The following is a 21,941-nucleotide window of genomic DNA, read 5'->3' on the forward strand; positions in this document are numbered from 1 at the left end:
TTTTTTTTGTTATGTGCCTTTTTTTCTCTTTTCCTAATTTTGTTCTTTTTTGGATTTGGGGTTGAGGGGGAAGTAATGCAACAAGTCATTACAACGCGCTGTGGTATTAGTTACAAGAGTGTAGTGGGCAAAGGAAATGGAGGTATGTATTAAGGAATTTACTTGTTTACTAGTATATAATTTTATCCTTGTTTTAATTTAACTAATTTGTTGCTTCACAAAACAATTATTCAATCAAAATAGACAAGAGACATGTGGACAACTCACCCCCATGAGAAGATGTGCAAATCATCTTCACATGCATGGATATATAAGTCAGTCAACCCCCAAATGCGCAATCTTCAAGAGAATGCATGGGATCATGTGTAAATAATCCTTTTGTAATGAACATTATACAATATATGATGGGCCATCTCATGTTGTAACTAATTACAATTTGCCAAATGCAAATGCCAAAATAGGCGCCCTTAATTAGCGTAAACATTTGTGCATAAAATTTGTACCGTTAATCAAATTGCCCCAAAAATAGTTGTCGGTTTTCAAATATGTGGGTAAAGTATTTGTACCATTAATCAATTTGTCCCCAAAATAGTTGTTGGTTTTCAAATATGTGGGTAAAGTATGTGAGACGATTGTCTATTAAAAACCTTTAATCTCCTCAAATATGTGCCAAAATTAGCTACTAGTTTCCAAATTTGTGGTTAAGTATGCTATAGGTTTGTCTTTTAAACACCTTTAATTTCGGGGGTGAGTTAATTTTGTCGCAGAACAAGTGTAAATGGGCAAAGGCGAAGGAGTTATCTATGAGGGAAGGAGGTATCTATGAGGGAATTTACTTTTTCACGCATAAAGGCAAACAAGGTATGTATGGTTCATGTCCTTTTTTATTTAACTCATTGCTTCATCATTAGATCACATATGTTTGTTGAAATGCAGAAAGGTGAAGGAACAATGGTGAAATTGCTATTTTCTGTGTAAGAGAGATGTGAGGCACCAAAGCAAAGGTATAAGCAAAGATAGTGGGTGAGTTATATTTTGTTGCAAGACTCATGCTTTTAAATAGATGCATATTATATTATTTGAGATTTATGTATATAATGTGTGGTATGCAAACGTGGGTAGAGGAAGGTGGCAAAGTATCAAGGAAACTACTAAAATGTTCCTCTATGGGAGAGACCTACTAATGTGTAGGAGAACAAGGGAAAAATGTGTGTTTTCTTTTGGTTTCGACAGTTATATTTTGTTGCAAGACTCATGCTTAAATAGATGCATATTATATTATTTGAGATTTATGTATATAATGTGTGGTATGCAAACATGGGTAGAGGAAGGTGGTAGAGTATCAAGGAAACTACTAAAATGTTCTTGTATGGGAGAGACTTACTAATGTGTAGGAGAACAAGGGAAAAAGGTGCGTTTTCTTTTGGTTTCGACATGGATATCTTCTTATTTCAATGTAATGCTTCTCCTTCCCCTTCCTTGTTTTGGAATTATGATTTTTGGTTATTACAAAAGATGTACCATTGCAAAATATCACTCAAGTGACTTTTTGTTTTGATTTATCATTTTTCATAATATATGTAAGTGTTTGTTTGGTACGTTGTGTGGGAAATTAAAGCAGGTCCTAACAACACATGTTTATCCAAGCATAATGGGTGAAGCGGAAGATTGAGGTGATATGTATGGTTCCATATGTGTGTATTTAAATTCAAGGCATCTTACATTATTTGTCATATATCTAATCATTGACCACATTGTAATGCAGGTAATGTAATGCAGATGCCAGAAAATCACTAACTAAAGTGTTGAATGATAGGTTTTGCATCACAAAGATAGGTTTTTTTGGTGAAAGCCTATGTATGATTTGTTACGAAATCCTTCTCATTTCAAATACAACAATTCTCCTCCCTCTTAATGATTTAGGTTTGATTTCTAGTGCATAAGATTAATCATAATATTATTGGTCTCTAATCAATATTTCTCATGAGATCCTTGATATTTTGTGCAAGGTGTCCTTCGTTGGCCATCAATCCATATTGGGGTTGTGGATAGGTATCTCTATCTATTTTTTTCCTTTTCCTATTTTCTTTTTGTTATTTTTGTTGGTTTTTTTGCTATTGATGTGATTTTTTTCTACTCTTATTTTTTCCCTTTCACATTTGTGAGCATGGCCATGCTAATTTGTCATTTGATACATTTTGTTATGCGCCTTTTTTTCTATTTTCCTAATTTTGTTCTTTTTTGGATTTGGGGTTGAGGGGGAAGCAATGCAACAAGTCATTACAACGCGTTGTGGGTTTAGTTACAAGAATGTAGTGGGCAAAGGCAGAGTAAAAAGTACATGTGAGTTTTCTTTTGGTGCAAATCTCCGTATATGACTTCGTCGTTATATCATGTGTGTTTGTTGAAATCTAGATGCTGTGCAAATTAAGAAAGGTGAAGGAACACTGGCGAAATTACTATTTTGTTTGTGTGAGAGAGATGTGAGGAACAATAGCAAATGTATAAGGAAAGATAGAGGGTGAGTTATATTTTGTTTTAAGACTCATGTTTAAATAAATGCATATTATATTATGTGAGATTTATGTATGTAATGTGTGGTATGCAAATGTGGGTAGAGGAAGGTAATGGGGTATCGAGGAAACTACGAAAATATTTTTATATGGGAGAGACTTGATAATGTGTTGGAGAACAAGGGAAAAATGTGTGTTCTCTTTTGGTTTCGACATGGATATCTTCTTGTTTTAGTACAATGCTTCTCCTTCCCCCTTGTTGAGGAATTATGATTTTTTGTCATTACATAAGATGTACTTTTGCAAAATATTACTCAAGATTTTTTTATTTTGATTTATCATTTTTCATAATATATGTAAGTGTTTGTTTGATACATTGTGTGCAAAGTTAAGGCCGGTCCTAACAACCCATGTTTATACAAGCATAGTAGGAGAAGCCGAAGATTGAGGTGATATGTATGGGTTCCATTTGTTTGTATTTAAATTCCAAGCATCTTACATTATTTGTCATCTATCTAATCATTGATCACATTGTAATCCAGGTAATGTAATGTGGAGAATCACTAGCTAAAGTGTTGAAATGTGTTTGTGAAGAAGAGATTGTAGTAGAGTGCAAAGGCAGAGTAAAAAGTACATGTGAGTTTTCTTTCGGTGCAAATCTCCGTATATGATCCACTATTTACCTATTTACCTATAAATGATCATCCCTGCTTATCTATTTAGGGTTTATGATTTTTAGTATTTGCCATAGATGTACTTTTTAGTGCATGAGGCTATTCATAACATCTCACAACATTTTGTGTGTATTTAGTATTTTTCATAATCACTGACTGAGCAAACAATGGAATATTTTTAGAGAGATTGTAGTAGTGTAAAGGTAAAGACAAAGGTAGAGGTGAGTTGTTTTTTGGTGCAAAATCTATGTAGGGTTTGTTACAAAATCCTTCTCATTTCAAATACAACAATTCCCCTCCATCTTAACATTTTAGATTTGATTTCTAGTGCATAATGCTACTCATAATATTGTTGGTCTCTAATTAATATTTCTCATAAAATATGTTGATATTTTGTGTAGGGTGTCCTTGGTTGGCCATCGATGCATCTTGGGGTTGCAGATAGGTGTCTTTGTTTGTTGTTTGTCTTTTTGTTAGTTTTGTTGTTTTTTGTTATTGTTGTGATTGTTTTTCTACTCTTAATTTTTTTCCCTTCACATTTGTGAGCATGGCCATGCTAGTTTGTGGTTCGATTTTTTTTCCCTTTTTTCTTTTTGTTACGAGCCCTCTTTTTTATTTTTCGTTTTTTTTTTGGATTTGGGGGTGAGGGGAAAACAATGAAATAAGTCATTACAACCTATGTTGTGGGTTTAATTCTAAGAGTGTATTGGGAAAAGGAAATGGAAGTATGTATTAAAGAATTTACTTGTTTACTAGTATAGAGTTTTATCCCTGTTTTAATTTAACTCATTTGTTGCTTCATAATTATCTCATTTGTTTAAATTAAAATGCAGTGTAGTTGAAGGAAGGTGGAGGAGCACTGGTGAAATGGTTGAATATCTTTGTGGGAGAGATATGTGGTGTATTATAGAAAATGTAGAGGCAATGACATAGAGGGTGAGTTTCTTCTTTTGTTTTTGTTTTTCCACTATTGTTGATATTTCTTTTTGCATTTGGGAGCATGACCTCCTTGGTTTGATGGTAAAGCATGTCCAATATCCCAAAAAATAGTAACAACTTCATCCTCAAATGTGCCCTCTAGAAGAGTTATTGAATCAAAATAGACATGTGAGTTTCTTCTTTTGTTTTTGTTTTTCCACTATTGTTGATCTTTCTTTTTGCATTTGGGAGCATGGCCTCCTTGGTTTGATGGTAAAGCATGTCCAATATTCCAAAAAATAGTAACAACTTCATCCTCAAATGTGCCCTCTAGAAGAGTTATTAAATCAAAATAGACAAAAGATATGTGGACAACTCATCCCCATGAGAAGATGTGCAAGTCAAAACTTTCTTCACATGCATGGATATGTAAGTTACTCAATCCCCCAAATGGACAATCTTCAAGTGAATGCATGGGGTCATGTGCAAATAATCCTTTTCTAGGGAACAATATATAATATATGATGGACTATATCATGTTGTAACTAAATACAATGTGCCAAACTCCAAATGCCAAAATATTTTCAAGTGAATGTGATGCAAGTGCATTAGGCCGAGCACATAAAAATGATAAGTTATTAAAGTCATACCAAGAGCCTAGCAATGTGATGGATTGATCACATGTCAAGGCTAGAACATTTTAAAGTTTATTAATGAAAAGTTTTTGGTATTCAATTAAGATTAGTTAGGAATATCTAGTTAAAAGAAATGATTTTATGTGATGGATTGATCACATGTCAAGGCTAGAACATTTTAAAGTTTATTAATGAAAAGTTTTTGGTATTCAATTAAGATTAGTTAGGAATATCTAGTTAAAAGAAATGATTTTATAGTTTGTAGGTAGTTAGGGCTAAGGGAAATTGGTTCACATCCGTGAACTCATTTCTTGGACAATGGCTTTTAGTTTTTGGGGAGAGGAGGAACATTTTTGGGTTGGAAGTTTTGGTGTGGGAGAGAGGTACGCTGATTTTTTTCTCTATGTAAGATTGAAGTTAACTGAACAACATTTCTTAGACCAGTGGTTTTTATTAGCAAATCGAATTTGTAAGTGTGTGTGAGACAATTATTTTCATATGCACTTGTGAGGTTTGTGAACCATAATATCAAATCGAATTTGTAAGTGTGTGTGAGACAGTTATTTGCATATGCACTTGTGAGGTTTGTGAACCATAATATTAATATCTAGAGATTGAAATTGATTTGGTCTTTAGATTGCTGTGTTGAATGAGGAGTTCATGCACTGTATTTTCTCTGTTATTTACATTTAAATGAGAACCGGGAGAATCACATTTCAATTAATCTACTAATCTAGTGCTTTTGCATCCAATATTGTGTATTGGAAAGAGTCATTTACATTACAGATTTGAGAATACAGAGCACTCTGTATCAAGCCAACAGAAGAAAGAAAATTCGTAAGGGAAAACTGTCATCAAATTTGTGGGTCAATTTTTGATCAAAAGAAGATGAAATTCGAAATTCTGGCATCTGGGTTTTGTGCAAAGTAGGGTGTATTTGGTAACTCGCGAGCGATTTTCCAAAAGGATCCTTGGTTGGAGAGTTACGAAGGGATCTTTGAACTCTGTTTTTACAGACTGTGGCTGGGAAAAACGATTTGTTGTTCCCCTTGTATCAACACTGTGGTTTGCTGAGATAGCAACGATTTGTTGTTCTCCATGTATCAACACTATGGTTTGCTAAGATAGCATTGATTTGTTGTTCCCCCTGTATCAACACTGTGGTTTGCTGAGATGACAAGATTTGATGTTCTCCCTGTATCAACGTTATGTGTGGTTGAGATAGCAGCCATCCATTTGTGGTATCGAAGCCTTAACGTTATTGGTCTCTACAGTATAGAGAGATGAATAGGCGAGCAGGAAGGGCACGAAGTCGCGAAGGTAGACCCGTGGGTAATGTAGCACTCTTGGAAGAGATAAGGAGACTGCAAGTTCGGTTAAAAGCCATGGAATTAGGGAGACAACGAGATCCTGAAGGTGGAGATGTTAGTGAGGCCGAAGAGGAACTTGAAGAAGAAGGAGCAACACCTGTTGAAGAAGTTGCTGAGATTAAGTTGTTGAGAGCAGTATTGGGCTCAAGTTCAAGGCCAAAGCCTGAAATCTCTATTTACGATGGCAGTTTGAAAGATGAGAATCTACTAGATTGGATCAATGAGATGGACAAGTATTTTGAGTACGAGGAAATTGATGAGGATAAGAGAGTCAAGTTTGTTGTGACAAGGTTGAAAGGCCATGCTGCACTATGGTGGGACAATGTACAGGCTGAAAGAAGGAAGAAGGACAAACCATTGATCAAGAGTTGGGATAGAATGGTGGCAAAGATGAAGAGTAAGTTCTTGCCAAAGGATTACCAGCTAACTCTTTACAAACAGATGCAAAATCTTAAACAAAAGATAATGACAGTGAGGGACTACACCGAAGAGTTTTACAAGGTGAATTTGAGAGCAGGCTATGTAGAAGATACCCTAGAGAAGACAACAAGGTATATCAATGGTTTGAGGTTGGATATCCAAGATGAAATCAGCATACTTTCTCCAAGGACAATAGAGGAAGCATACCAGTGTGCCTTGAAGGCATAAGAAAAGATAGCTAGGAAGCAAAGCTCTGGCAGAGGACGTGGTTTTTCCAAAGGGAAAGGATAGACAAATGGAAGAGGAAAGTTTCATGCACAAAATAATGATGAAGGCAACTCAAATCAGCAAGGGCAGTCAGAGAAAGAAGGTGGCAACAGAGGAGGAAGACCTTACCAGAGAGATAGAGGTAGAGGAAGAGGCAGGGAGACTGTCTACCGGTGTTACAAATGTAACAAATTGGGTCACCGATCTTTTGAATGTCTAAGAATAACAATACGGGACATCGAGGTGCATACATAGATCAAACTGAAGCAGTAGAGGCACAAGTACCTGAGGTAGAGAATGTGCCAGATAGTGGAGAGGTGTTGATGATGCACAAAGTCTTGTTAAAACTAGCAAAGGAGACTGCTGAACCAGTCCAAAGGAAATCCCTATTCAAGACAATGTGTAGAGCAAAAGGCAAATGCTACAAATTGGTGATTGACAGCAGAAGTATGGACAATCTAGTCTCCCAAGAAATGGTGGAAAAATTGGGATTGAAAAAGATTAAGCACCCCACGCCTTATAAGGTATTGTGGTTGCAAAATGGACACCAATTGTTGGTGCATGAACAAAGTGAAGTTGAGTTTCAGATAGGCAGGTATAAAAAGGTGCTCTGTGACGTAATGCCAATGGATGCTTGTCACATTCTTTTGGGTCACCCATGGCAGTTTGATAGGAAGGTGACATGATGGAGATAGCAATTGTTATAAGTTCAAAAAGGATGGCATCAAGCACACTCTTGTACCATTGAAAGAGGAAGGTACAACTGAAACAAGCAGCCCAAAAGCACTGTTGCTTAGTGGAAAAGAATTTCTACAACAGACGGAAGAAGAAGAGGTAATCTGTCTAGTGGTTTGCAAGCCAAAGGTAGTACTTTTGCACACTGAAATTGTAGATTTACCTATTGAAGTTCAAGAGTTGTTGCATGAGTTTCATGATATTGTAGTTGATGAATTGCCACCCAAAAGAAGCATCAGTCATCACATAGACTTGATACTGTGAGCAAGTCTTTCGAACAAGGCTGCATATCGAATGACACCCAAAGAGAATGAGGAAGTGAGGATGCAAGTCCAAGAATTGTTGGACAAAGGACTAATAAGAGAAAGTTTGAGTTCGTGTGTCGTACTTACAGTACTAAGTCCAAAGAAGGGTGGAGAATGGAGAATGTGCACTGACTCTGGAGCAATCAACAAGATCACTATTCGTTACAGGTTTCCATTGCCACGGATGGATGATATGATGGATTGCTTGGATGGAGCAACTTACTTCACAAAGATTAACTTGAAAAGTGGTTATCATCAAATTCAGATCAGAGAAGGAGATGGGAGGAAGACAACTTTCAAGACCAATGAAGGCTTGTACGAGTGGATGGCCATGTCATTTGGCTTGTCAAATGCACCCAGTACCTTTATGCAGTTGATGAATGAAGTCTTGAAGGAGTTCATTGGTAAGTTTGTCGTTGTTTACTTGGATGACATTTTAATTTTCGGTCAAACTAAAGAAGAGCACTTAAGACATTTGAAGTATGTTTTAGAGAGATTACAGCAAGAAAAGCTATTGATTAACATGAAGAAGTGTTCTTTTATGAAGAGTGAGCTTGTATACTTGGGTTTTGTCATTTCTAAGGATGGCTTGAAAATGGAGAAGATAAAGGAAATTGTAAATTGGCCCTCACCTAAGAACATTTTTGAGGTGAGAAGTTTTCATGGCTTAGCTAGTTTCTACAGAAAATTTATCGGGAATTTACGTGGCATTTGTGCACCTATCATTGACACCATCAAGAAGAATAGGAAACCATTTTATTGGACAACAACATCAGGAAAAAAAAAATAAAAAAGATTTTATTCAACTATTGAAGAAGAAGATCACTGAGAAGCCGGTGTTGAAGTTGCCAGACTTCAATCAGCCCTTTCAAGTGAGATGTGATGCTCGTGGGACAGCCATTGGAGTTGTACTAAGCCAAGAAGATAAGCCGTTGCATATTTCAACGAGAAGTTAAATGAGTCAAAACAGAAATACTCTTCCTACGACAAAGAATTTTGTGGTGGTTCAAGCTTTGAAGCATTGGAGGCATTACTTGATTCCTACCAAGTTTGTTCTATACACGGATAATTTTGCCTTACAATACATTATGCAGAAACATAAGTTAAGTCATAAACATGCAAAGTGGGTGGAGTTCCTTCAAAATTTCATTTTTGTTTTGAAGCACATTAGTGGGAAGGCAAATAAGGTTGCCGATGCCTTGAGTAGGAGATGCTTAATCATGTAGGAAAGTCAAATACTCTTTTGGACAAATATGCCCAACAAATTTCGGTTTCCTAGATGTCACAAGAGTTGTTGCTTTGTAGCTATAAGAGGCCTGCGTACATTATGGTCGTTGCTTGTTAGCTTCAGTTTACAACAGTAAGTTTTGTGTCTTGTGACTTTGAGGATTTGGCACCTCAGCTTTGACATTTACAGGGGTATACTTGCTCTCATCTAACTTGGAGTTGTGATCCCCTTTTTGTGTAGGGGTTTTCCATTCACAATGCAATGCCCCAATCTTTGATCAAGGAAGACTAGTTTATCACAATGATGTCTTCAAGAGCATAGTCACTCTAGCCCATCACAACCATTGTTGCATTCTATTCTTGTACTTGAAGGTCCATGAATAGAATACATGACCAGATATTCTTGCTGTAAAATCAAATTGGTAGATGCTTGTAGCTCATTTTGATTTAGTTTTTTGATCTATTGTTGTAGAATGTTAATGTCTTCTAGAAAAAAATTAGTATCATCTTGTTTTGATACCATGGGAGTTGATAAACTTAGAAAATATGAACATTGTACTAATAGTGTTTGTCCTTATGCCGGCTTGTTGGATCTACCATGTTTCTCCACCGCTACCGAGCAAGTTTCCCACATGCCAAAATGGTGGGTAACATTTGGCTCCAAGTAGGGTACGAGTGTTCTTGGAACCACTTGGGAACCCTTGAATCCCATCGAAATGAAATATGTGCAAGAAACCAATGAGCCAATGAAACCATGTAATGATTTTGTTGGCACAATGAACTTGCCTGTGTTTGATTATGATTCATGATAAAATAGAGACACATTGAAGCTTGAATGGTCATGTGCTTTAATCTTTTTCATAAGTGTATTAAACCATTGGTGTTCACTTATTTTTCATTTATGAAAACAATTCATAATAGAAAATTGCATCCTTTGTGAAAATTCCTAAATTTAACACATCAAAAACCCCTACTGCAATTACTGGTTTACAATCTCCTACTTCTTGTTTACATTAACAAGTTATTTAATTGCATAAACATCGAAGTAAACAATATTACAACCTTCATAGATATACAGATCATGCACTGAAATAAACAAAAACAATAACACAAGGGACACCGTTATTTTTGGACAATCGTCCCCGAAAAAACCCAATTCGGGAAAACTGGTGCAGCATATAGAAGGTTTGTATTATTAAGCAGATTTCGCGAATACAACTAGGGTGCCAGAAATGGCTCACTCAACAGAGAATATCCTCGGCAGTAGTACCTCTATCTGGAGACAGATATTTCGACAAATCAACAACCGGATGATCAAACCCCATAGCGACTCCGGATGTTCCCTATGTTGGACAGTGAAAGCTGCTCCAAGCACTGCTTAAGAACTGCGTCATTCCTCTAGGAGCTGCGTCACCCTATCCTAGCTTAGAATTTTTTGATCTGCTCCCAGTCTGCCCCACAAAATCTCCCCAGCGCTGCCTCTGAAGCCCTCTACGACTTCTACGTTAGCCTCTACGTCTTCTGCGTCAGCCTCTACGGCTCTCTACATCCTCTGCATTAGCTCCTACGGCCTCTGCATTAGCCCTTCTAGGGCTTGCGTTGTCTCTCTCGACACTTCACTAACTCTTTGCTATGTATTCTTCAACCTTAGATGGAAATCCCTTGTTGAACTGCCCCTCATTGCAACTGATCACTAACTCGATTTCCTCAGCAAACCTTGCCCCATAAAATCGAATTCTTGATCTCTCTTGGTGTATCTCTAACTGACCCTCAAGCCTCCTCTTATACTTTTCCTGTTGACGAATCAACGACTGAGATTAATTCCCTAATCAATAGCTAAGATGAGAACTGGCTTGATCCTCATCACTTAGAACTTTCTCACCCATATTTTATTAATACACATTAATATTTTTATTTTCCTAAGTTTAGACTTAGGAACCCATTAAAAATATTAATTATCTTAATAACTCCTCATCCGGGATCTCATGTGCCTTAGCGTCTCCACCTATTTTCAAGGATAGAGCACATATGATGTTACCCAAAATCAACACTCCCTCTTAGTGACGAATGCGTTGCTCTAGCAATGCTTCACCATAGAAGCATCACACTGATCCTCTGCATCGGTCCTCTGTGCTAATGCTTGGTCTGTTGCCCCACATCCACTACACCATTACTACCTGTACTGCTGCCCATGACACTGTCACTACCACTGCTACATCTGTACTGCAACTCCCTCTCAAAATGCTGCATCATGCTGCCCATAGCACTGCCAATGCTAACTGTTGCACTGCAACTCATTTACCGAGAAGTAAGTAACTGACTTCACCCAAACACTGACATCTTGGTCAATCTAAAAGCCTCGTGATGTTGAAGCTACCTCTGCTGCTAACATGTGCTCCCTCTGCTGCCACTGCGTTGCTGCAACCTCTTCTGTGCCTCTCGCACTGCTGCAACCTCCACTGCGCTGCTACAGACTTCTGCACTCTAGCATTGCCTTGTCGCTCCATCACACCTTGCTCCACCCGACACTTGTCATCATGCTACTATCGTTAAGGGCTCCCGTAGTCGTATGTGATCCAAGAGTTTGGGCACCTCAAGGATCCTGCCCCTCAGTTCTGTAGTCCCTTTGACTACAGCTCTATGTCTCCCCAACTCTTCTCTAGAGGCGCATGAGCACTCATGGCACAATCGTCATCAATCTCGACATCCTTCTCCGCCTTTGCTAGAGCAGCCTTTGAGTCGGAAGCTTCTCCCTTGCCTTTCTTCCTAGGGCACTGAGAGGCATAATATCCCAGCTCCCCACAGTTGAAGCACTTGACCTTGGAGATGTCTTTCTTCTTCCTCTTCTGTACCCCCTGTTGTCCCGCTGATGCGAGAGCTGGATCCTCCTCCTCCTCCTCCTTGATTCGAACTCCCTTACCACTACTCCCCGCCTTGGTCAATCTCCTGAGCTCTTCCTGTCGAAGCGCTGGCCACATCTCCTCCCAACTGGGGAGGGTCACTTTGCCCAAAATGCTTTGGACAAATGTCAACCACTCCTTGGAGACTGGATTCAGGGCAGTCCTGACCATGAACTCTAGATTCGGTGTAGACCCCACAAAAGTAAGTTGGTCGCGAATTCCTTGCAACCTGAGAAGGAATGGTTCTATCTCCTCTCCTTTCTGCATCTGATATGACCTCAGCTGATTCTCTAATAACATCATCCGTTGCATGGAAGAGCCCTGGTATAAGGTGGTTAGCATCTGCCACATTTCCCTTGCTGTGTTCATCTCAAAAATATGTGGAATGACATAATCCTTGACCCCGTCTAGGATCATGCATTTCACCTTTGCTTGGGCCTCCTCATACATCTCATTTGCATCTGGTCAACTAGGACAACTACTGTTTTCGAGGCATAGTCCTTGATGCGATGTTTATCCTGAAAGGCTAGGATTCCAGAGGACAAAATTGGAAGCCTCGTCCAATCTGTCCTGATCCCTCAATCCGTTCACTGCCATCTCTACTCCTCTTCTCTAGACTCCCTCTGAGTCCTGATTTCCCTCTCAAAAATCCTCCGGCCAACAGTCGAATCACTCCTCTGCAATCCTCCTTTGTCGCTGCAACCCAGATCTAGATTTCTGGGCTAGAAATTTGTTTAGATAGTGCTTCCCTCTACCTTGGTTCAGTCTCCTTAGACACTGTTCTGCACCAACAAAAACAACTTCCAACCAGCTCCACAAATCAAAATCTGCACAGCTTCCTTAGCCTTGACAACTCGAAGAATCTAAGCCCTTCAGGCTCTATGCAATCTCTGCGTGGGCTGAATCTGCTCCTCCTGGCCAACTGCCTCAATCCTTCTTGGCTCAGATGGCGTGGCTTTGCGTGAACCTATTCTTCCCTCCCCTGCCTCTGTGTTGGCCCTGATGGCTGACGCAGCTATTGCGTGGGCTCCTCCCAGCTACTGCGTCTTCCTCTTACGGCTCAAAATGCTGACGCAAACTCTGTGTGAGCCTCTATGTCACACTCTCTGCACTGCGTCTCTCTTCCTCTTGCCTCTTCATCTTCGGAAAACCCAATTCAGGAAAATCGGTGCAACATATAGAGGGTTTGTAGTACTAAGTAGATTTCGTGAATACAATTAGAGTGCCAGAAATGGCTCACCTAATAGAGAATATCCTCGACAGTAGTACCTATATCTAGAGACAGATATTTCTGCAAATCAACAACCGGATGATCAAACCCCATAGCGACTCTGGCTGTTCCCTATGCTAGACAACGAAAGTTGCTCCAAGCACTGCTCACGAACTGCGTCACTCCTCTAGGAGCTGTGTCACCCTATCCCGACTTAGAATCTGTTAATCTGCTCCCAATCTGCCCCACAAAATCTCCCCAGCGTTGCCTCTGAAGCCCTCTACGACTTTTGTGTCAGCCTCTACGGCCCTCTGCGTCCTCTGTGTCAGCTCCTATGGCATCTGCATCAACGCTTCTAGGGCCTGCGATCAAACCCCATAGCGACTTTGGCTGTTCCCTATGCTAGACAAAGAAAGTTGCTCCAAGCACTGCTCACGAACTGCGTCACTCCTCTAGGAGCTGTGTCACCCTATCCCGACTTAGAATCTGTTAATCTGCTCCCAGTCTGCCCCACAAAATCTCCCCAGCGCTGCCTCTAAAGCCCTCTACGACTTCTGTGTCAGCCTCTACGGCCCTCTGCGTCCTCTGCATCAGCGCTTCTAGGGCTTGCGCTGTCTCTCCCGGCACTTCATTGCCTCTTTGCTATGTATTCTTCAGCCTCGGATGGAAATCCCTTGCTGAAATGCCCCTCATTGCAACTGATCATTAACTTGATTTCCTCAATTAACCTCGCCCCAGAAAATCGAATTCTTGATCTCTCTTGGTGTATCTCCAACTGACTCTCAAGCCTCCTCTTATACTTTTCCTGTTGACGAAACAATGACCGAGATTAAGTCGCTAATCAACGGCTAAAATTAGAACTGTCTTGATCCTCGTCACATAGAACTTTCTCACCCATATTTTATTAATACACATTAATATTTTTATTTTCCTAAGTTTGGACTTAGGAACCCATTAAAAATTTAATTATTTTAATAATGCCTCATCTGGGTGGAATTTCTCCAAATGATTTCTGGGTCTTGGAGATCTCATGTGCCTTACCCTCTCCACCAATTTTCAAGGCTAGAGCACATCCGATGCTATCCAAAATCAACATCCTTCACATCAGGTCACAAATTCTCTACATCAACCTTGTCTTCATTTTCCCTGAATTTACCAAATTTATATGCAGTCCAAAACTTCGTTTCTCCATTCTTATGATCGTCAAAAGTGATTTTGTTCTTAGAATAATGCAAAGTGAAACAATTGATATTTCATTCTTCAAACTTGTTTTTGAACATTTGCTTGATTCCATAGGCACAACCAAAGTCTTGATGAGCCCACTCGATTGTACATAATGCATTAAAATTTTGAAATAATTTTTGCTGAAAATTTGAGAAATGCTTACCAACGTCATCTTGGAACAGAGATCTGGTCTATCAAAACCGCAGTGATCCATGGCTTCAACTTTTGTTAACCTTGGGAGAGGAGTGGGAATTTCAATCCCCCGAATTTCAATTCCGTTATACACCATGTCACATCCAAAACTTCAACTATGGAGAGGTCACACAAAGTTTTGTTCACAACTGAAAGATCATACCCTGTCTTGTTCAAATCCCATATTTGAGGTGTCCTTATTCAACACTTCGATATGCAGTAAGATTAAGCCCACCTTCATACTTGCTTGAGAAAATAATCCCATATTTGAGGTGTCCTTATTCAACACTTTGATATGCAGTAAGATTAAGCCCGCCTTCATACTTGCTTGAGAAAAGACTATTATTTGCCTGCAAACAATCATATACTAGATGTTGAAAATGGTTCAAATCTTTGATGGGCATTTTAACAATACAGTCCTCATCATTAAAAAATTGAAAATTCATTAAACGCTCTGTTTCTTGGCAGTATTCGTCCTCCTCATCATTTGGGGCAACAATTTGAAAAACCTTGAGATTGTCTTTCTGATTAGTTGTGTCATCTTCATCAACACTAGGCTTATCAGATTCTATTCTTCTTATGAGAAGGGAAGTGCCCTCCTTGATTATCTGCTATTTTGCCTTCATCACACCCACCATATCCCGTAACAAACCTGTGATAGGTTCAAAGTCAGAGTTCACTCTTGGTGGTCATCATCAAACACTGGTGGCCCATCAAGCACAATATATATATGATATGATCTGCCTCTATTTTGTCCCAACTATAAGGTCTGATGCAGATTGATGAGAAAATTATTACGAGTGTCAAGGCTACTGTTCAATATGATCCCGTGATAGGGTCAAAGTCAGAGTTCCCTCTTGGTGGTCATCATCAAACACTGGTGGCCCTTCAAGCACAATATATATATGATATTTTCTGCCTCTATTTTGTCTCAACTATAAGGTCTGATCCAGAATGATGAGAAAATTATTACAATTTACGAGTGTCAAGGCTACTGTTCAATATGATCGCATGTTGTTATCTCAACCCCAACAAATTGATCAGCTCCAAGTTTTCTTCATGTTTAATTACAATTCCCCTTTTTAACTACCACTAAGTGTACCTAGATTCTTCTGCGCAGAAGTAGATCATCATGCTTAAGAGCGACTTCAAAACTTACTCTTCTTTAAATCTGGATTGCCATTATCTTCAAGGGAGTTAGAAGGATCTTCTTCAACCAATACTTCATCTTTTTCTTAGCAATGCCTTTGTTACCTTCAAAAAGACCAAGGCAGCCTTCTTTGGGCTGCATGAACATCTGATGCAATACCTTCTCTTTACTTCTAGAGAGTAAGTGATTAGCATCATCAACATGTCCTCATGTTCTTTTACAATATGGAGAACTAAAAAGGATCACCAACATGTTTTGGATTTTCTTCCAACCAACCAACTTTGTAGCGAATATGGGACCCAGGGATCATCAACATGTCCTCATGTTCTTTTGCAATATGGAGAACTAAAAAGGATCACCAACATGTTTTGGATTTTCTTCCAACCAACCAACTTTGTAGCGAATATGGGACCCAGGGATGCTCTTGACATCAATAACCTTATACATTTCATGAAATTTCCATGGATCCATCTTTCACTACATGCCAATTTTGCATCATGAGACAATGTAATTTCATACCTATGATACATAATTCAAATAGATTTCTCTCCAATGTAATATACAATTCCATGTGTAACAGATTTCCTCCTTGAGTTCTGTTACAGAGAATTTTGTGATTATAGGGGTTCATTCGGTATATGTTGCTTAAAAATGAGTAGCAATACATGGCAGCAATGGGATCCTCTTCCCAGGCTTTCTTATATGGTGCAAATGTCCTTGCATGAAGGAAACATAAGATCTTTGCTTATTGGGAGTTTAGTAGTTTTTCTTTCCTGCAAATAGAACTTCTCCTCTAAGTTGAACCCTCTTCTCAGACTTTCTTATATGGTGCAAATGTCCTTGCATGATGGGTCTCATAACAACAGTAAAGGAAACATAAGATCTTTGCTTATCAAGAGCTTAGTAGTTTTTCTTCCCTGCAAATAGAACTCCTCCTCTAAGTTGAACCCTCTTCCCAGACTTTATTATATGGTGCAAATGTCCTTGCATGATGGGTTTCAAACTTTCATAACAACAGTGAAGGAAACATAAGATCTTTGTTTATCAAGAGCTTAGTAGTTTTTCTTTCCTGTAAATAGGACTTCTCTTCTAAGTTGAACCATTTTTCCGAATTCTCTTATTGCATGTAAAGTGAGTTACATTGATTTTGGGATAATCAGAAGTTAGAACCCTTATGGAGGCAGGTAACTTCAGTGTTGCAAACTTTCATTGGAATTTGAGCAGATATAGAGGTAGTCTTGACTTTGTCAGCTTCTTGCTCTTTTGCTTTTCCATTGATATATAATTGTAAACAAAGTTTATCTCTGGTTTAGGAATTCCACTAGTATCTGCTCAAAGCCGTCCACAATAGCTGTTGTATTCACAAAGAAACTCCTAGCCATTAGCGGAGCAGGAACAATTGCTCAGTGGAGTGCACAACTACGACAACTGCAACATTTTTACACTCTATTAGAGGTGGAGATCAGTGACCATATCTTTTTCCTCTACTTTCATTAATTCTATGAGTGTTTCAAACATCCACCAAGGTAGAGAGATCACCATCAGTTTGGGGATACAAAGAACCCTCCCAGGGAGGAAGTGAGGGGACCATCAAACTCGAGCCAACTCTGAGGTGATATTATTAATAAAAGCTTTCTTTTGGGTATTGGAGTTACTTATATCATTGCTTGTCTTTTATATTTCTATTTCTTTTGCTGCATTTCTTCATTGCAGATCTATAAGTAATACAGGAACATATGTATTGTGAGTTGGTCTGGAGAGAAATTTTGAAGGGAATATTAACACCGCAGGAGCATGGGAGACCAGAGACATCAACTGATTTAACGTTGGGGAATTGGGAATAGACACTCTTCAGGCAACTGCACACTGCTCTCCTTCCAAGGGTGGTGGAAGCCAGACCTGCCAACTTCTTCACTCCTCTGCAGCAACTAGGGGTTGGTTTCCCCTTCATGTCAAATATCCAACACACTGAGTCAGATCTGAGGTGACCATCCGACAACTTATGCCTTATGCCGTTAATATTGTAGGCATTTTGTCAATTTTGAGTTTTGTTCCACTGTGCCTCTGACTGTATGTGGTTATTGACAGTCATATTTATTTTCTGTAGCTTATATTTCTTGATGTGTAAGCTGTTAGGGTTTCTGCCTTTCTGGGTTTTTATTTATAGGTTCTTCTGTTTAAGCCCTCAAATCTTAAAAATTATTTTACTAATTTGTGTATTTTATTTAGAACGGAAATATGGATATCAATGCTATACTGTGTTCTGCATTTTATTGTCTTTGTAGCTATTGTATAAATTTGTATGCAACCTTGTTAGAGTTCCTATTCTTCGTTGTTTCATGTGAAGAGTTATTTTTTGCCAACTGCTTAAGGTTTTGGCTTTGGGGAGTTTTTCCTTTTAGTTTATGAATTGCATTTGTCATCATTGGGAGGAAACGGTTTCTCATTTTCTTAAGGAAATTGGTATTGTTTTTTCATAATGTGTTAATAAATAAACAATTTTGACCAAAACAATTTTGCTTGTGATGATTTACAGGTATATCTGTTGGTTATATTCCAGTTTCAAGATGCAGATGTTTGTCAAAACTCTTATTAGGACCATCTCTCTCGAGGTTGAGAGGTGTCACAGGTATATCTGTTGGTTATATTCCAGTTTCAAGATGCAGATGTTTGTCAAAACTCTTATTAAGACCATCACTCTCGAGGTTGAGAGCTTTGACACTGTTAAAGATGTAAAAGATGTAAAAGATAAGATCCAGACCAAAGAAGGAATTCTTATTAAAAGATAAGATCCAGAACAAAGAAGGAACTCTTATTAAAAGATAAGATCCAGACCAAAGAAGGAACTCTTATTAAGACCGTCACTCTCGAGGTTGAGAGCTTTGACACCGTTAAAGATGTAAAAGATAAGATCCAGACCAAAGGAGAGCTTTGACACTGTTAAAGATGTAAAAGATAAGATCCAGACCAAAGAAGGGATCCCTCCGACCAACATCGTCTGATCTTCGCAGGAAACCATCTTAATGACGGACGAACCCTTGCTTATTACAATAATAAGAATGTATCTACCCTCCACCTTTTTCTTTGTTTGAAGGACGGTATTGAGGTCAAGCTTAAAAAACTCAGACACTCTAAAATGAGTGCCAGAGCTTCAGCAAGATAGTTGAAGAAATGTATCCTCCTTTTTACTGGAATATGCATAATACCAAGGGTTTATAGGAATTTCCCCTTTATCATGTATCATTGTCTACCCAAACCCCTTCAACGGCTCAGTATACTGCGCAACCACCACATCTATCCCCTGTAAGAGGTGCAGATTGGTGCTCATAGCCATTGGTTCCTCCAGTGCTTCTACCAGGAATATTTTGGATAATGAAAATAGGACGTGGGTGGTTCACACCCCACTTTGAGTAGACTGCACAACCACAACATCTATCTCCTGTAAGAGGTGCAGATCGGTGCTCATATCCATTGGTTCCTCCGGGGCTTATACCAGGAATATTTTGGATAATGAAAATAGGACGTGGGTGCCTCACACCCCACTTTGAGCCCTCTGGATATCTGATGATTCCACTAATTATATCCTTGAAAGAGTTTAAATGTTTTTCAAAATTAATTTTTTAGAAAGTCAGACAGACAACATTTTCTGATGCAATAGAAAATGATAAAAGGGAGAGTGCACCAAGTCACACAGGTAGTGATTATCTTCTACCATATGGGAATGGCATTTCAACCACCAGCTGTCATCAATTCCACGAGTCTTTCAGCCTTTCATCCAATAGTTAATACGGGATTCGAACTATGACAGAAGAGGCATGCTGATCATCGATTTCAACAATAATATCCAAAGGTCAGTTGAGCGTTCCACTGCAAATCCAGAGCATGTCATGTCAGTGTTTATCCCAGTACTATTTTCCATACTTCATCTTCGCCAGACTCAATCTCAAATGTCTTTTATTGCCAGCTTTATCCTGCCAACGGGGATGAAGATATTGGAGAAGTCGTCAGCAGTTCTTTTATAGCCAGCTTTCTTATTCTGCCCAGGAGGATGAAGATATTGTAGTTGTTAGCAGTGTTATCCAGCTTGTTTTCTGGTGTTGGCTCTTGGGCGACATTGCAGAACAGCCTACTTCGGTGAGAAGGTCATTGGAGATGACAACTTGGGTCCAATGCAGTTATTCCATTTGTGTCCACAAGACATAATTCGTTCTAAGGAGGTTGGTTTTAGTCCATAATACAAGCTTCTAGGGAAACTAAAACATTAAGGAGGTGCTTTTTGCAATCTGCTCTAATGGCTATTTATGTGGTGAAGTTCTTGTAAGTTATTTATTCTGATTTTTAATTGCTGAATGAGTTTTCCTCTTGTTTCTTATTCGCAACTCTTTGCTCTTTCCTGTTGTGTCTGCAGATTGGTTTCTCGAAGAAGGCCAACTTAATATTCCTTTTATTTTTGCTGCGAAAGCTCATTCCCCCTTTCTATTCATTCACTCTTTTTTGTATCATTCTTCCAATGATTATGTTTTTGCCAGAAGCTGAATTATATACTATGTGCCTGCTTTCTTGTCGTTTTTTAATATACTTTCTGTACCAAGATCGTTCCATTTCATTGTTCCATATCTTCTCTTTGAAAACACAATGTCTGTAACAAAATTCAATGCCATGATCTCTGGGCTTTTTCAACTTGGCAGTGCTTATGAATGGGTGGTGACAAAAAAGTTGGGCAGATCATCTGAAGCTGATTTCATTACTTTTATGGAGAAGGAATCACGTCCTCAATTAGAACACCCGGACACCCAAAGTATCATCGGGTTGTTTCAGAGTCAGCCGTTGATGTCCTCAACAAATTGAGCAAACAGCAGCAGAAACAACCCTTTAAAAACAAAGCCAATCGGCTTTATTAGAAAGAATTGGCTTTAGCTTTTCTTCTTTTAACAGCCTCTACTAGGAGTTTATTGTCTGCTCAAGGAATTCATTTTTACTTTTTACTGTTTCAAGGGATCTCTTTCCTCCTTGTTGACCTTGATATGATCGGGGAGCAGGTTAGTTGAATTCCGCAGCATAAAGCTTGGGCAACCTCTTTACAAATTGCCTTTCCTTGTAATGTCTTTGACACTAACTGGAGACCTGATTTTAGGCCAATATTCAAGCGCTCACAACTTTGAATAAATATCGCTGCAGGCCTAGTAATTTCAGGGTATGGTTTTGCAGATGTATTAAATTGGAGATATGAATACAGCACTTGATGGCGCTGGGTAATATGGTGTTGATGGGCTGCTGAAAAGTGGCTAAGTTTAAGCCATCACCCTTTTGGGGAGTCGAGTAACAGATATTTCACCAAATATTTGTATGCTTTTTTAATGAAAGCGCCGACTTGTCATTCCAACGTGCAAGCGTCGCATTTTCGTGGCTGATTATGCTTACGAGATATGATTGTGCAGCAAGATAATATTATTCTGGGGTGTATTTATGACTAAGATAATATTATTCTGGGGTGTATTTATGACTAAGATCATCTGAAGCTGATTTCGTTGCTTTGATGGAGAAGGAATCCAGTCCTCAATTAGGACACCCAAAGTATCATCGGGTTGTTTCAGAGTCAGCCCTTGATGCCCTCAACAAATTGAGCGAACAGCAGCAGAAACAACCTCTTTAAAAAGAAAGCCAATCAGCGATATTAGAAAGAATTGGCTTTAGATTTTCTTCTTTTAACAGCCTCTGCTAGGAGTTTATTGTCTGCTCAAGGAATTCATTTTTACTTTTTACTGTTTCAAGGGATCTCTTTCCTCCTTGTTGGCCTTGATTTGATTGATTGGGGAGCAGGTTAGTTGAATTCCGTAGCATCAAATTGCCTAATGCCTTTGACACTAACTGGAGACCTGATTTTAGGCCAAGATTCAAGCGAGCTCAACTTTGAATAAATATCGCTGCAGGCCTAGTAATTTCAGGGTATGGTTTTGCAGATGTATTAAGAAGTTGGAGATATGAATATAGCACTCGATCATGCTGGGTAATATGGTGCTGATGAGCTGCTGAAAAGTAGTTGAGTCCCCGCCATCACCCTTTTGGGAGTCAGAGTAACAGATATTTCACCAAATATTTGTATGCTTTCTTGTGAAAGCAGCAGCCTTGTCATTCCAACGGAGTCAGAGTAACAGATATTTCACCAAATACTTGTATTTTTCTTATAAAAGCCGCAGCCTT

The 21,941-nt window shown here is 38.8% G+C and overlaps 1 long non-coding RNA gene across 2 annotated transcripts; it reads left to right on the top strand.

The window, feature by feature from the left end:
* Positions 1 to 66: 66 nt before the first annotated feature.
* On the top strand, positions 67 to 21,722 carry LOC149253067 (uncharacterized). Of its 2 annotated transcripts, XR_016267044.1 has the most exons (10): positions 67 to 861; positions 937 to 1,456; positions 1,622 to 2,343; positions 3,056 to 3,149; positions 4,021 to 4,123; positions 17,054 to 17,352; positions 17,454 to 17,724; positions 18,277 to 19,590; positions 19,705 to 19,957; positions 20,149 to 21,722. It is a non-coding gene; the product is annotated as an uncharacterized LOC149253067 (long non-coding RNA). The 2 variants fall into 2 exon arrangements; XR_016267043.1 differs by having other exon boundaries at positions 937 to 2,343.
* Positions 21,723 to 21,941: the final 219 nt, after the last annotated feature.

This window comes from Pinus tabuliformis, chromosome 7, assembly GCF_031772625.1.
Source record: "Pinus tabuliformis cultivar Carrire ecotype Pingquan chromosome 7, CPIR1, whole genome shotgun sequence".
NCBI lineage: Eukaryota > Viridiplantae > Streptophyta > Pinopsida > Pinales > Pinaceae > Pinus > Pinus tabuliformis.